Genomic DNA, 13782 nt, shown 5'->3' with positions numbered 1-13782 from the left:
TAACTAAATAATGCCCCTAAAATGCAAATTTGGGGTACACAGACACTTTATATGAATCTGATCAAATGTACAAAAAAAAATTCAAAATCACATTTAATTTTTTTTATGTATTTTATTGTTTTCTAAATTTCTTATGTATTTCTCAATTTTTTATTGTTTTTCAATGGAAATTGTCGGGGACTTATTTGGACCATAAATAAGATGGAATTAATAAATTTCAATCAGTAAAAGGAAAAATAATGATACATTTGCCTAAAAACTCTATTTGCATTGGATTTGTACACAAATTCACATTTTTGTTAAATTTTGGGTCTGCAAGCACTTACGAAATGCGTTATTTCGGAACCGCGTATCCGGGGGTCGGAAATTTGGTCTCAAAAGTTGCGCGAGACTTGAATGTAAAGAGTCGGTGAGCGACGCGGTCAAAAAACTTTACACGGCAGCTTTATTACGAAAAAAATGTCGAGGGGGGGACCGATTCAGCTCCCCTCAAAATTTTTTGACCATATCGCTCACTAACTTTTTACTTTCAAGTCTGGTGCAACTCTTGAGACCACAATTGTGACCCCCGGGTACGCCGTTCCGAAATTACGCAACATTTCGTAAGTGCATGCAGACCCAAAATTAATCAAAAACGTGAATGACCCAAAATTAATCAAAAACGTGAATTTGTGTACAAATCCAATGCAAATAGTGTTTTTAGCCAAAATTCATAAATGTATCAATATTTTTCCTTTTACTGCTTAAAACCTATTAATTTTATCTTTTTTATGGTCAAAAGTCTCCAACAATTTCCATTGAAAAAAGTAGATAAAGAAAAACAAAAGAAATTTAGAAAACAATAGAACACATAAGAAAATAAATGTGATGTTGAAATTTTTTTAAAATAAATTTGATCAGATGCCTATCTAGAGTATGTGAAACAAAAATTAGCAATTCAGGGGCATTATTTTATTAATTAGAGCAATCTATGATTTTACGCATAAATTAGCATAATTAATGAGACATGCAATTTTTTGCAGAATTTGATGTTATAGTTTTGTGATAATGCCATGGGTAACACGTGTGCCAATTTTCGTCTCGATCGCGCCATCCACGGCGGAGATCGTAGGGGGGCTGAATTAGCCCCCCCTCCCCGTCTTCTTAGGCGTCGAAATAGCCCAGTCTATTTAGGGTGTAGCCACTGAATACTATGTGAGCAAAGCAAATATGAAATATATGTCCTATTACAGACCCAAGCTCAGCATTACTGCAGGCCAAAGTGAAATAAGTGTGCAATGGATGAAAAATTAGAGGGTGGTATCCAATTATGGTACAAAAGATCCTTCGGTTTTAATGCATTGAGCAAATGTTCAGTTGCTGAATATTTAAAGGACAAGTCCACCCCAACAAAAACTTGATTTGAATAAAAAGAGAAAAATTCAAAAAGCATAACACTGAAAATTTCAACAAAATCTGATGTAAAATAAGAAAGTTATGGCATTTTAAAGTTTCAACAAAATAGTTATATGAACGAGCTAGTTGCATCCAAATGAGAGTTGATGACATCACTCACTCACTATTTCTTTTGTATTTTATTATATGAAATATTTCATTTTCTCATCATTGTCATGTGAAATGAAGTTTCATTCCTCCCTGAACACGTGGAATTCCATTATTTTAACATTTTGTGCTTCAGGCAAGGAGGTCCTAATTGCCAAATTCGTAAAAATTGACATATTGTATAATTCAAACAATAAAAACAAAAGAAATAGTGAGTGACATCATCGACTCTCTCATTTGGATTTTACTGGCTCGTTCATATAACTATTTTGTTGAAAATAAGCGAAACTTTGAAGTGTCATAATTTTCCTATTTTACATCTGATTTTGATGAAATTTTCAGCATTGTGCTTGTCTGATTTTTCTTTATTGATTCAAATCAACATTTTTCTGAGGTGGACTTGACCTTTAAATAAATTCAACGATGGAACATTATAATTAGCATTGAGAAAGTATCGAAATGAGTCAAATTTATCCTGGCACAACAAGTTGGAATAAAGATTGTCATCTAAATGTTTCAGACATGCCTTAGAAGATTCTTTCTTGTATTTGCATGAAATCTGGAAAGATGATGTGTACTGGACTTAAAGTTCTTACAACAAAGATAACAAGAACTGTTCTTCTGCACCAAAAGGTGAAATTATTCAAACAACTCTTTAAATTAGCCAACCGTCAGAAAAAAATGCCATTTGATCTAAAAATATTTACATGTGATCAATAGAATAACAAACGAGCACTCCTCTTAACCCCAACTAGACCAGGCTTTTTTGGCTGCTCTGTGGGGGGGGGGGGGGTGCCCCGGGAGCCACTTACATTGACGAGTGGATACCATGCGCGACCTAAAAAACAGGTAAAAAGGATGTCTTTTTAACGACATGGCACGTTGCGTACGTAACGTGATAATGGTGTAAAAAACACAAATATAATGAAAAAAGAGTATCTATTTCGCTAGGAAAATCACATGTTTAGGGTCAAATTTGCGGGAACGATAAAACAAAATAAAAATGTTTCATAAAGGATGTCCTTTTTGCCCTAACACTTCGTGTTTAGAGTCTGATTTGCACGTAGAGTAGAAGATGGGGTCGTACCAAACCAACTAAGGTAAAGCAGACAACCGAAGGACCCGTAACAATAAAACATTCCTGTACTTGTTTAGGGGTTCATTTCAGGGAATATTTGCCAAGAGTATCGTTTTGTTTCCAATAGTTGTTAAGGGTAGGGTTTCACAGCCAATACTTGTTAAGGGGTGCATGTTCCGAATATGGAAATTACGTGTTTAGGGTGCTTTTCGAGATCCCATGGTCGCGCAAGGTATCCACTTGTGAATGGAAGTGCCCCCCCCCCCCTGCCGATCACGCGAGCAATTTGCACGCTGGTAGTGTGCGATGTAATCTACAAGGCTGTATGGTAAAATTTTCCAAATAATGATATTATTTTATATGAATTAATTTATGGGTAAATCATATTTTTTTGCTCTAATTCACTTCATACCATAAAGCTCCCAGAATGCTAATTTTTGGTAAAAATATTCTTTGTAGCATTCTTAACAATCGCAATTGAAAAAAACTTCAGTTTGGAAATCAATTTCTTATGTATTTTATTGTTTTAGGAATTCAACCTTTTTTTCACCAGATTTATATTATAGCACAGTCTGTTTGAAGCATATAATTATGCTAAAATCAATTGACTTCTGCTGTTTAAAGTAAAAATCATAGCTTTATGAATAAGATGAGAAAACTCAATTTGCATTGACTTTGTGGACAAAATCACGTTTTGGAACAATTTTTGGTCAGACATGAACTTACGAAATGTTGCATAATTTCGGGACAACGTACCTGGGCATCGTAAATTTGGTCTCAAAAGATGCGCGAGACTTAGTATAAACTCTGAGAGTGGCAGGGTCAACAAATCTCCCGCAGAGGAATGATCGCAGATAATGTTGGGGGAAGGTTGTTTTAAACCCCCCCCCCCCCGGCCTGTTTAGGGTTAAGAAGGGGAAGTAGGTGTTAATTAGCACCTTTTTCATATACTTGCTCACAAAACCTAAAATACTGTATGTAAATGTCAATGAAAGGCTGCCAATATAAGGTTTAAAGGCAAGGTTCATCCTGACATTGCATGTTAGTTGGTGAAAATCCACCAAGAATAAGAGTTATGAAGTTTTAAATTTGTGACTTCACATGCGAGCAGCTCCCCATATTTTATGTGATATCAATTCTATACAAGTGCCTTTTCTAGGGAAATTGGAAAATGATTTTACCTGTGGATTCAATGTTATCAGAAACATTATTTCATACAAGCTTCTGATAAAAACCCATTTAATTATCATGAAAACCATTAAAAAATGGCAATTTATGGAATTTATATTACATGATTGACATATTGGGAGCTGCTCGCATGTCATGTCACAAATTTAAAACTTTGAAGCCTCATAACTCTGTTATTCTTTGATATTCGGCAAACTTTAATTTATTAATTTCTCTCATGGTTCTCCTTAAAACCAACTTGATGTCAGGGTGAAATTAGGTCCAAGGGTGCCACTGTGCAATCACTCCCAGGTATGGAACGCGCCATTGTCAATTCCTGTTCATCTTCTTTTTCTTCATGCTCCTTCCTAAATAAAGTGCAAAACAAAGAATCGAAGGGGGTAGAAGACCAATCACACAGACATCTAGTTGGATAATCTGTATTATACCTTACATACTAAGAGCAGGGTTGGTAATACAGGAGTGGGAAATACATGATATTTCGAAAATCATAATGACAAGGGTTCACAAAACATGACAATTACATCATTCTACCAAAAAAAAAAGAAATATCCAATACAATGACACTTTGGCTATATCACTGAAATTAAAGATCTAAATTGTTCTATTCTTTTTGGGCCATCATGTATAATGAAATGGGCAAGTGAATCTGGTCAACTTACGATTTTCAGCATGGGAAATCATGCGGCTCAGATTTTTTAATTGTGGTATTGTTAGCCAATATCTTCAAAGGGATGGTCAAAAGCTGAAAATATTCATGTCTTAAATACATAGAGTAGAATTCACTGAACAAAATGCCGAAAATTTCATCAAAATCGGATAACAAATAATAAAGTTATTGAAGTTTAGCAATATTTTGTGAAAACAGTCGTCATGAATATTCATTAGGTGGGCTGATGATATCACATCTCCACTTTCTGTTTTCTTATGTTATTACATAAAACCATATTTTTTCATTATTTCATACTTGTGTGAATAATACAATGTATGTCTCCTTTATAATGAAATAAGTTGCAGCAATCAATATCTAATGCACTAAATGAAATGTCAATCCAATTTTTCTAGTTCTTGGAGGAAAAAAATTAATAAACCTATTTTCATACAATAAAATACAAAAGAACAAGTGGAGATGTGACGTCATTAGCCCACTTAATGAATATTCATGACGACTATTTTCACAAAATATTGCTAAACTTTAAAATTCAATAACTTTGTTATCCAATTTGATGAAATTTTTGGCAGTTTGCTCAGTGAATTCTACTCTATAAATATTTTCAGCCCGGACCATCCCTTTAAGAAGGACTTCTATTGCTCCCCCCCCACAAAATAAATAACATGAATCAGCGTTGATCTCATTACATTATTGAGGTAAAACCATAGGAGGTATTTTTCTGAGTTTAGAGAACTGCATTTAGGAGATTTCAAGTCTTCGCAAGATGTGCAGTTTTGCATAGACATCAACAACCATGACATACATGCAGAATAGGTATTGACTAAGTCATTGTGTGAACTTATTCCGTTGTTATGATTTGTGCTACAGAATTGAGATACTTAATTTAGTATCAGGATTATTAGATAGAACAAATACAGTCAGATAGCTGCCCTGAACAGATTTCAATGTTGGGGTCAAAATTTTACTTGCCCACATTAATTTTTTTTTTTTACCTTTTTGGGTAAGCAACTTAAGCACTTTGATATTTTCACTTGCCTTGGTCAAGTGAGCATGCGCTACAGTCAAACCTAAGTGCTCTCAAAGATTGCCAACAGTAACGTTCTAATATTGTTCAGGAAAATCAGAGCTTTAACCTAAATTGGCCAAAAAATAAATAAATATATAAATAAATAAATAAAAACTTTGAAAAAGTAAGATGATAATCAATACTTACTAATTGGAGATTGATGAAAGATTCAAGACTTTGAAGTACGGCACATTTAATTCGCCTCATTCCCCTTTCGTTCTGCCGATCAAAATCCCAGGAAGTACTGAAAGCCAAATTTTCTTCATTGTTGACCTGTATAAATGAAAATACGGTTTGAGCAAAGAAGTGACCGGTGAAGGAAGGGAAAACAAAATAAGAATGGGAGCAAAGAAAATAGGAAAGAAAGATGAAGGTGAGGAGATATCAGCATTTTCAAACTAAATGTGTTTGCCTGCAAGTGAGATTCAATCTTACAAGTGGAATGGGTACAAGTATATAATTGAGATATTATAAGGATTGAAGGTAATAAAGGGATTCACCATGGTGATTTCAGCCAAAATGTGTATCACCCATTAATATACAACAAAATCATTTTATATTCAAAAGGCTTGTTGACCCCTGCCTGTGACCTTGGAACTGGAGGTGACCTTCAAATCTCTGAAGAACATCATCTCTCTTAGATTGGTAACAATTTATGAGTGATGATAGAAATTTAAACAAACAAACCAAAATCCTAACAATGAGCTCCAAAAGTTCTTCAACCCCTGCTGTAACATTTGACCTGGAGGTGACCTTCAACCCCCCCCACTCCCCCGGGGACATCTACCATACAAGTTTGGTAAAAAAAAAATGGGCATACACTGTACATGGATCAAACGTTATGAGCTGTAATACAAAACTTGCCCTAATAGGCTTAACTTTGACCCATGCTCATCATCAGCCTGACCCATGAGGTGACCCTCATGTTTGGTAAAATTGAAATAAATTTGCATATAACCATGCTTCTCTCCAAGTTTGATTAAAAGCCTTGAGTACAAAGTTATTCAAGTTTTGTCAGTGTTCCCATTTGAAATTCCTGCAATGCATTACTGCTACAAAATCCGGGGGGGGGGGGGGGGCACTCGACCCAAAAATTGGTGGGGGTGTGCCGCGGGCGAGACAAAAAACGGGGGCCTTGGAGTGGGCTAATTGTAAAAAGGAGGGTCCTCGGAACGGGCTTCAGAACTACAAATGTTTGTGAAATCGGGGGTCCTTGGAACGAGTCGCCTGCATGTGAGTGCCTTCATGCATCCCTATGGAACGGGCATACGTGCATGCAGCTAGACCGGCAGCATGGGCGGCGGGTGCGCTAGCACAGAGGCAATGGTCAGACAGCGTTCATTGCAGCGGCTGCTTTTTCAAAATTACGACTCATTGTAGCAGATCGATCGGAACGGCATAACAGAAAATATGCGAAGCTTTGGAGCGGATTCCTTTTTCACGAGAAGAAAATAATATGCCTTGGAGTGGCTTTCTTTGTTCTTTTTCTTAATAGGCTAAAAATGCTATGCCTTGGAACGGAAATTTGAGTGTAAAAATGGGGGTCCCCTCCGCTGCACATACCCACTATGCATTATATACTGAGTGCCCCCCCCCCCCCTACACAATAATGCAATAATGGTGAATAATGCTGATAATGCTGTGCGCAGTGTTCAGCTGGTATTATGTTGAGAGTCAATTATCTCTCTTTAATGGCTTGTGCAACACGATAGTAAAAAAAAAGGGTCTGTGTTACTTCCTCTTCAGAAATCATTACTCTGAATTGGTGTATGTTACTGTAGAACATCACTTGCTTGTTTCGATGAGGTCCATTAACTATACTAATTATGTTGGACAGGATTCGGTGTACATAAGAACACTGATTTCACTTTAAATTGTAAGCATTGTTATTCTTACACACCTGGAGAGGAAATATCCTCTTTTGCAGTTTAAATGCTAATTGATGCAGCTTTGTAAAAGTCTTCGCACTGCTACTGTAAGTTTGAATTGAGTATAACTATAAGACTAAAACTTACTCTGCATCATTTTCTGGTCCACTCCAGCCCCTAGGATCTTTCTATACCCTGGATTAATCTTCTCCGCAAATTCCAAAGTCTGCCTGGACAACTTTGGCCACATTGTGAAAAGGGCACCAGGAGCTGCATCAATTGTTAAATCAAAGTCTTGATCAATCTGAAAATGAAATAAGTATTTATATATAAGCTGTATAACACATAATACAATTACCAGCAATACCATGTTTTCATACATTACCGGTACATTGTAATTAAAGTCATGCTAAATATTGCTCATTAAATAAAAAAATAAAACTTATCAATGTTTGTAACAAAAACCCTAGGTCACATGCACACACTGCACAAATCAAGTAAAGTCTAGTGAGCTTTGACATTGACCTTTCTATTTCTAACCATTTATCACATTTTTAAAAATATTGATCACTATTGGAGTAATTAACCACTGGAGAAAAATACTTAGTATTTGCAAAATGAGGGGGGGAAGGGGAGTTAGGTGGGGAAATTAATATCCCCCCCCCCCCGCCAGAGATTGACATTCATGGGAAGAAGACATAACTTAATCTTTCCAATCGGATTTCAGAACAACTTTTCCACTAATCATAGAATTATGACAACTAAGATGCAACTGAATTTTCAACACTGAGGCAGAGTAAGTGATCCTATGATCTTGCACTATATTCTCAAGCAAGAAAGAGAATAATTTTGGAAATTCATAACCAAAAATGCTTCGTTCAACTTCGAACAATTAAATTAAATTTTTTTTTTTCATAATGCGAATCCACTGCACTAAGTAATCAAGTTATTTTACCATTCCCAAAAGCTGTAGATATTTGTCAAGAATTTCTGCTGTGCTTGGTCGCGGGTTTCCTCTAGTCAACTCATATCTCGGTACCGAGGTTCGTCACATTAACAACAATGTTGTCAGGTGATGAGTATTGTAGCGGTCGCGCCCCTAGCTTGACCACTAGGTGTGGTATATGAAACCAAGTGAACGTAAAACAGATAAATACCTGTGTTTATCTGTAGAGATTCCTCAGGTGTGTGTTCTTCGTTCAGTTCCAGCTTCAAATACAACGTTCGTCTGGCTCCAGTATCCCAAGTGGTCCAGCGCCCTCTCTTGATAGCCCCGTCGGTAGTGAACCTGTATGGGGGTGGGGTGACTTACTACAACAGTCCCCCCCGTTCCATAAAACTCGGACCCTCGAGTTTCTTAACCAGACATCAGGTAGAGGGAGGAAAAAATTTTCCGCTCCCAAGTACTCCAACCAGGAAGCCTTATTTCCCAGCTGGGCACGAGCAAAAACAAGCCCATGTAGGAATTCCAAAACGTTTAAAAAACACCCCGCAGAATGTATCCAAATGTATATTACTAGCAACAGCATGTACGCTTTGTCATATACATGCACCTCCTTTGCTATACTGCACAAGGCCCCTTAAATTTTGGTAAAAACCACTTGTGCAAAATTGTACTCCCCATGATTAAGTATGATTTTTCCATAATTAGCCATCAAACAAATTGTTCTTTTATATACAAAAACTGCAAAAACTGTCCAAAACGCTTGGCACAACTGTGCAAAAAACTTGCTCAACACCTTAAACTTTTTCAAAAAACAGTAACCTGAAAACATTAAAACCCGTAATAACTTTTAACTTAATATTCACACCTCCCTGAGGTTCTTTCAAAAAATCCGTACAAAACGTATAAAAACAGCTGCATATATACATGTATATATATATATATAAAAATACAAAACCCGTACCAACACCGGTTTATTGCCATTTCGTCCACTGCCATTTTGTCCACTACCCACATGGTCTAATATCATTTCGTCTACCATCAGTTGGTCCACTTTCCACATGGTCCAATTACCATTTCGTCCAATCACCATTTCGTCTAATAGCCATTTCGTCTAATAGCCATTTCGTCTATTATCATTCGGTCTAATAGCCATTTGGTCTAATGGTATTTTTTTGCCAATTGGTCCAATAGCCACTTTGTCCACTATCATTACGTCTATTCCCATTTGGTCTAATAGCCAAATGGTCTAAAGGCAAATGGTCTAATAACCACTTGGTCTACTTTCATTTCGTCTATGTTCCATTTGGTCTAACTGCATTTGGTCTACTATCACTTGGTCTAAACTCATTTCGGCTAACAATCATTTGGTCTAATTGCCATTTGGTCTAATAGCCAATATGTCCAATTGCCATTTTGGCTAATCACCATTTCGTCTAATATTCATTTCGTCTAATACGCATACTGGTCTACTATGCTGCACTAGCGCCCTATACGACCCGAGTCGACTCTATTCGCGATTGTGGGCCTAATTAATTACCAATTCTCTTCAACTTCTTGATTTATTTTATCACTGTTGACTAGTGTTGTTCGTCATTGATTACTTTGCATTATGGAAGTGTTTTCCACCCAAAGGGGGAAGCAATGTGTGTCTTATCGAGGTTATACATACCCGATACATACACGATACGGGCGAGGAAAAACGTCATTTTCATGTCAGAATATCACAAATTTCGACCAGCGCTCGCATTGTTTATTTAGATGTGTACTATAGTTATGTACAAATTTACAAAAAGTGATTAAAGTGCCCCGTTTTGAGGTCTGAATATAGGAAAATTTCAGCTCGCACTGTGATGTTGCATTTACAAAAGTAAAATATGTATCTTCAAGAATTCCTAAACGCAGTCCTTAAAACGCCCCTGTTTCATGTCAGTATATGGAAAATTCTCAGCTCGCGCTGCGCGCTTGCAATCCTCGCATTAGTTATTAATCTAGAGAAATGTTCAGGATTTCAAACAGTGTCAAGACCTACGATTTTATGTGTAAAATAATAGTGGGCCTACATGAAATAAAATGTTTATAAAAAAAAAAAGATCAGCTCGCGCAAGCAAAAAAAAAAAAAAAAAACACGGAAAAAACCCTCTTCGATCCGCAGACAGGGGAATATATAAATGAATGAACATTTTTCGAGCAACAGCCCCCCCCTGCCCCCATTAGCAAAAGCTAGATCCGCAAAAGGGATGTGTTATAATTATACCCGGCAGGCCTATATACTCGCGACCAAAAATCTACTCTAGTGATTTCAATACCCCCCCTTCCTGTAAACTCCTGGATCCGCGCCTACGTAGTAGTAATTATTTTAATTATGTATATTATTTCTATTATGATTATCCTTATTATTATCATTTTTGTTAATATTAGTAATATCATCATCATAATTATTATTATAAGTAGTACTTGTGAATTTTATTATTATTATTAATATTATTATTTATTAGTATCATTATGACGATTATCATTCTTATTATTATATCCATTAATTGCTACAGCATGAGTATATCACAAACATTATACTCATCGTTATTGTCAATACTACTAGGCCTACATTTATTTTAGGCGCAGGCGGGCTTCTAGCGACGGGAAACGAACAAAAAGGGAGAGGATAGTACAGGGAAAGAAGATAGGACAGATCGGGAAGAGCTCTTTTTTGGGGGTGGGGGTATATTGATCAATAATATTTCTTTAAAAGGCTATAATTGTCTTTCATCTGTTTATCGTATTTTGATATCGGAATACAATATTCTCCTTTCTTTTTTTTAAATAAAAATTGAGCGACAAATTAAAATAAAAGGACCCTTTTCCATTTTCCCCATCTTAGTTCCCCCTTTTATATGGGTGTGTGTGCGTGTGTGTGTGCGTTTTAGGGGGGATGGGGGTGCCTGAATTGCTGTACCCACTGAATCGACCCTTGCGATAGTAGTTATCATCATAGTTTTTAGGGGTTTTTTTAAACTAATATCATCAATAATTTCAAGGTATTAAAGTCATTTCGCTCCCCTCCTCGGATAACGCAAATTATTTGTATTAGACGAAATGGCTATTGGACCGAATGGCTATTAGACTAAATGGCTATTGGACGATTTGGGATTTGGACGAAATGGTTAGTAGACGATTTGGTTGGTAGACGAACTGATTATTGGACCTAATGGTTGATGGACGAAATGACTATTAGACGAAATGGCAATTGGACGAGTTGATAAGTAGACGATGTGGATATTGGACCAACTGAAATTAGCCGACATGGCTATTGGACCAAATGAAGGGTGGACGAACTGGTTAATGGACGATTTGGCATTAGACCAAATGGATTTAGACGAAATGGTTGGTAGACGAAATGGTTGTAGACGAATTGGCTATAGACTAACTGGCTATTAGACTAAATGGCTATTAGACGAAATGGTGATTGGACGAAATGGGTGGTAGACGAAATGTTGATGGACGAAATGGCATTAGACGAAATGAATGTAGACCATGTGGTGAGTGGACGGGATGGCAGTAGACGAATTGGCAATTTACCCCAACACCCATATCCCAGGAGGGTCCCCCCTCCCCAGAAAGCTCCGCTTTCCCATAGCAGTGAGCTGCCGCTGTCCCTCCCTTGGTGAAGCACCCTCATACCAGGGCTGTGCAAAACGTAGCATTCCCGTTCGGATGGGAAACTGGCCCACCAGTGCCCATCCTAGGTCCCCCAGGTGCAGGAAGAGGGCGTCAGTGCTGCCATGATATGGAAAGGGCCATTTAAAACACTCCCCTCCAAAGTGGACCATGAAGCATTCCCTACATGGCCTAAATAGACAAAAACAACAACAGAAAACATAGACAAAAGGACACAAAAGGTACAAAGAAGAGGCGACTCAGCTGATCTCCCCATAGGTGAAGCTACTGAAGAGACTACCCTTGCCGGCACTAAAGTTACCAGCGAGAAACCTTCCCTCTTGACCATGCTCGTGTAATCCCTTTACGTACATTAGAGGGAATTATAAATCTTTCCCTCACTTGCACCCAGAAATACTCGACACGTAGTCTGATTGACCCAAAGGTAGGACCCTTCTCCCATTCCACCCATACCCGGTCGATGGGCAGCGGCCCATCGGTAACGCCCACTGGCCTCACCCTGACCGCCTTGTACAGGACTGGCTCCACTTATGCGCTGAACCCTTCTGGACTAGCACAAATACTGGGCAATCTTCCAGGCCTGGCCCAGTGGGAATTCCCACCTTTGCGGCCTGCCCCGCAAGAGGCATGACATCGTCCACCATCTCGCCAAATGCGGCCCAGCTTTGGAAAGCCTTATATTCTTCGCAGAGGACCTCTGTTTCGCTCCCCAATAGTACGGCTGCTTGCCCGTGATCCGGTACAAGGGAACCGCAATCCCAGCGACGCTTTTCTTGGGCTTTAATTTGAGCCCAAACTTAGCAAACCTACCTAGAACTTCTTCCAGGTTGTCCAAGTGATCATCAAAAATCCTTCCTAGGACAATTACGTCATCCAGGAACGCCAGGACAATCTGCCAAGTGATCCCCCGTAGGATCAAGATTTCCAAGTGAGGAGGCAACTCGCCTCCCTCATCTACGCTTAGCTGAAGGACCCCTTTATCCACAGTGGGAGGTCCCATCTCCCCCTCTATTTCTTCTGCTTCCCCCAGCACCTCAGAACAAGTCATCCTAAGGTGCCTATCAGTGGAGTTTATAACATAACACTCCAATGTATCCCCAGCCCTGAGAACCGAGCTAGGGACCAGGACCTGTAAACCTCCCTGTGGATTGAACATGAAACCCCCTAACCGTTGATCTAAGACCCCGGTGATCCGCTTGACTGCATTGGGAGGGACAATTACTCGTTTAAGCACATGAACCCGGGCGATTTGCCGCCCAGGATCATCACTGTACCACAGTGGGATTCTCTGGCCTCCCAGCTGCATGTGAGGATCTTGAAGGTGAATTGCAGCCTTGCGTTTGCTGAGGAAATCTAGCCCCAGGAGCATATGATCAGCTATAGGGGCTACATAAACTTCCTCTGAGAACACCTGGTTCCCAAGCTCTATGGAAAGGGGACCGACAATTGTCCCCCGCATCTTCATATCCCGTCCCGCTGCATGCAGGATCACTTCTCTCAGTTTACGGGGCTGGGAGTCCAGTGACTGCAGGAGCCTATCCGAGATGATGGATACCTCGGCTGCGGTATCGACAACTGCGCTTACTGGCTGCCCCCCTATAAAAACTGAGACCTTGAGAGTAGAACGTGACTCCAACCTGCACACCACTACCTCCTCAACCTCGCTTGCACACCCAAGTCCAGGGAGAGCATCTGGAACTGATTCCAGACTGGCTTCGCCCCGGTCTGATATCTGGGTGTTCGAGGGAC

At 38.8% G+C, this 13782-nt stretch overlaps 1 long non-coding RNA gene across 1 annotated transcript; it reads right to left on the bottom strand.

The window, feature by feature from the left end:
• Nucleotides 1–3340: 3340 nt before the first annotated feature.
• On the bottom strand, nt 3341–8500 carry LOC121414094. The gene is made up of 4 exons (XR_005969804.1): nt 8371–8500; nt 7563–7719; nt 5695–5820; nt 3341–4155 (listed from the first exon to the last, which is right to left on the bottom strand). It is a non-coding gene; the product is annotated as an uncharacterized LOC121414094 (long non-coding RNA).
• Nucleotides 8501–13782: the final 5282 nt, after the last annotated feature.

This window comes from Lytechinus variegatus, chromosome 4 (assembly GCF_018143015.1).
Source record: "Lytechinus variegatus isolate NC3 chromosome 4, Lvar_3.0, whole genome shotgun sequence".
Classification (NCBI taxonomy): Eukaryota; Metazoa; Echinodermata; class Echinoidea; order Temnopleuroida; family Toxopneustidae; genus Lytechinus; species Lytechinus variegatus.
Note: the sequence above shows the minus strand (reverse complement) of the source record. Positions and strands in the feature narration are given on the sequence as shown.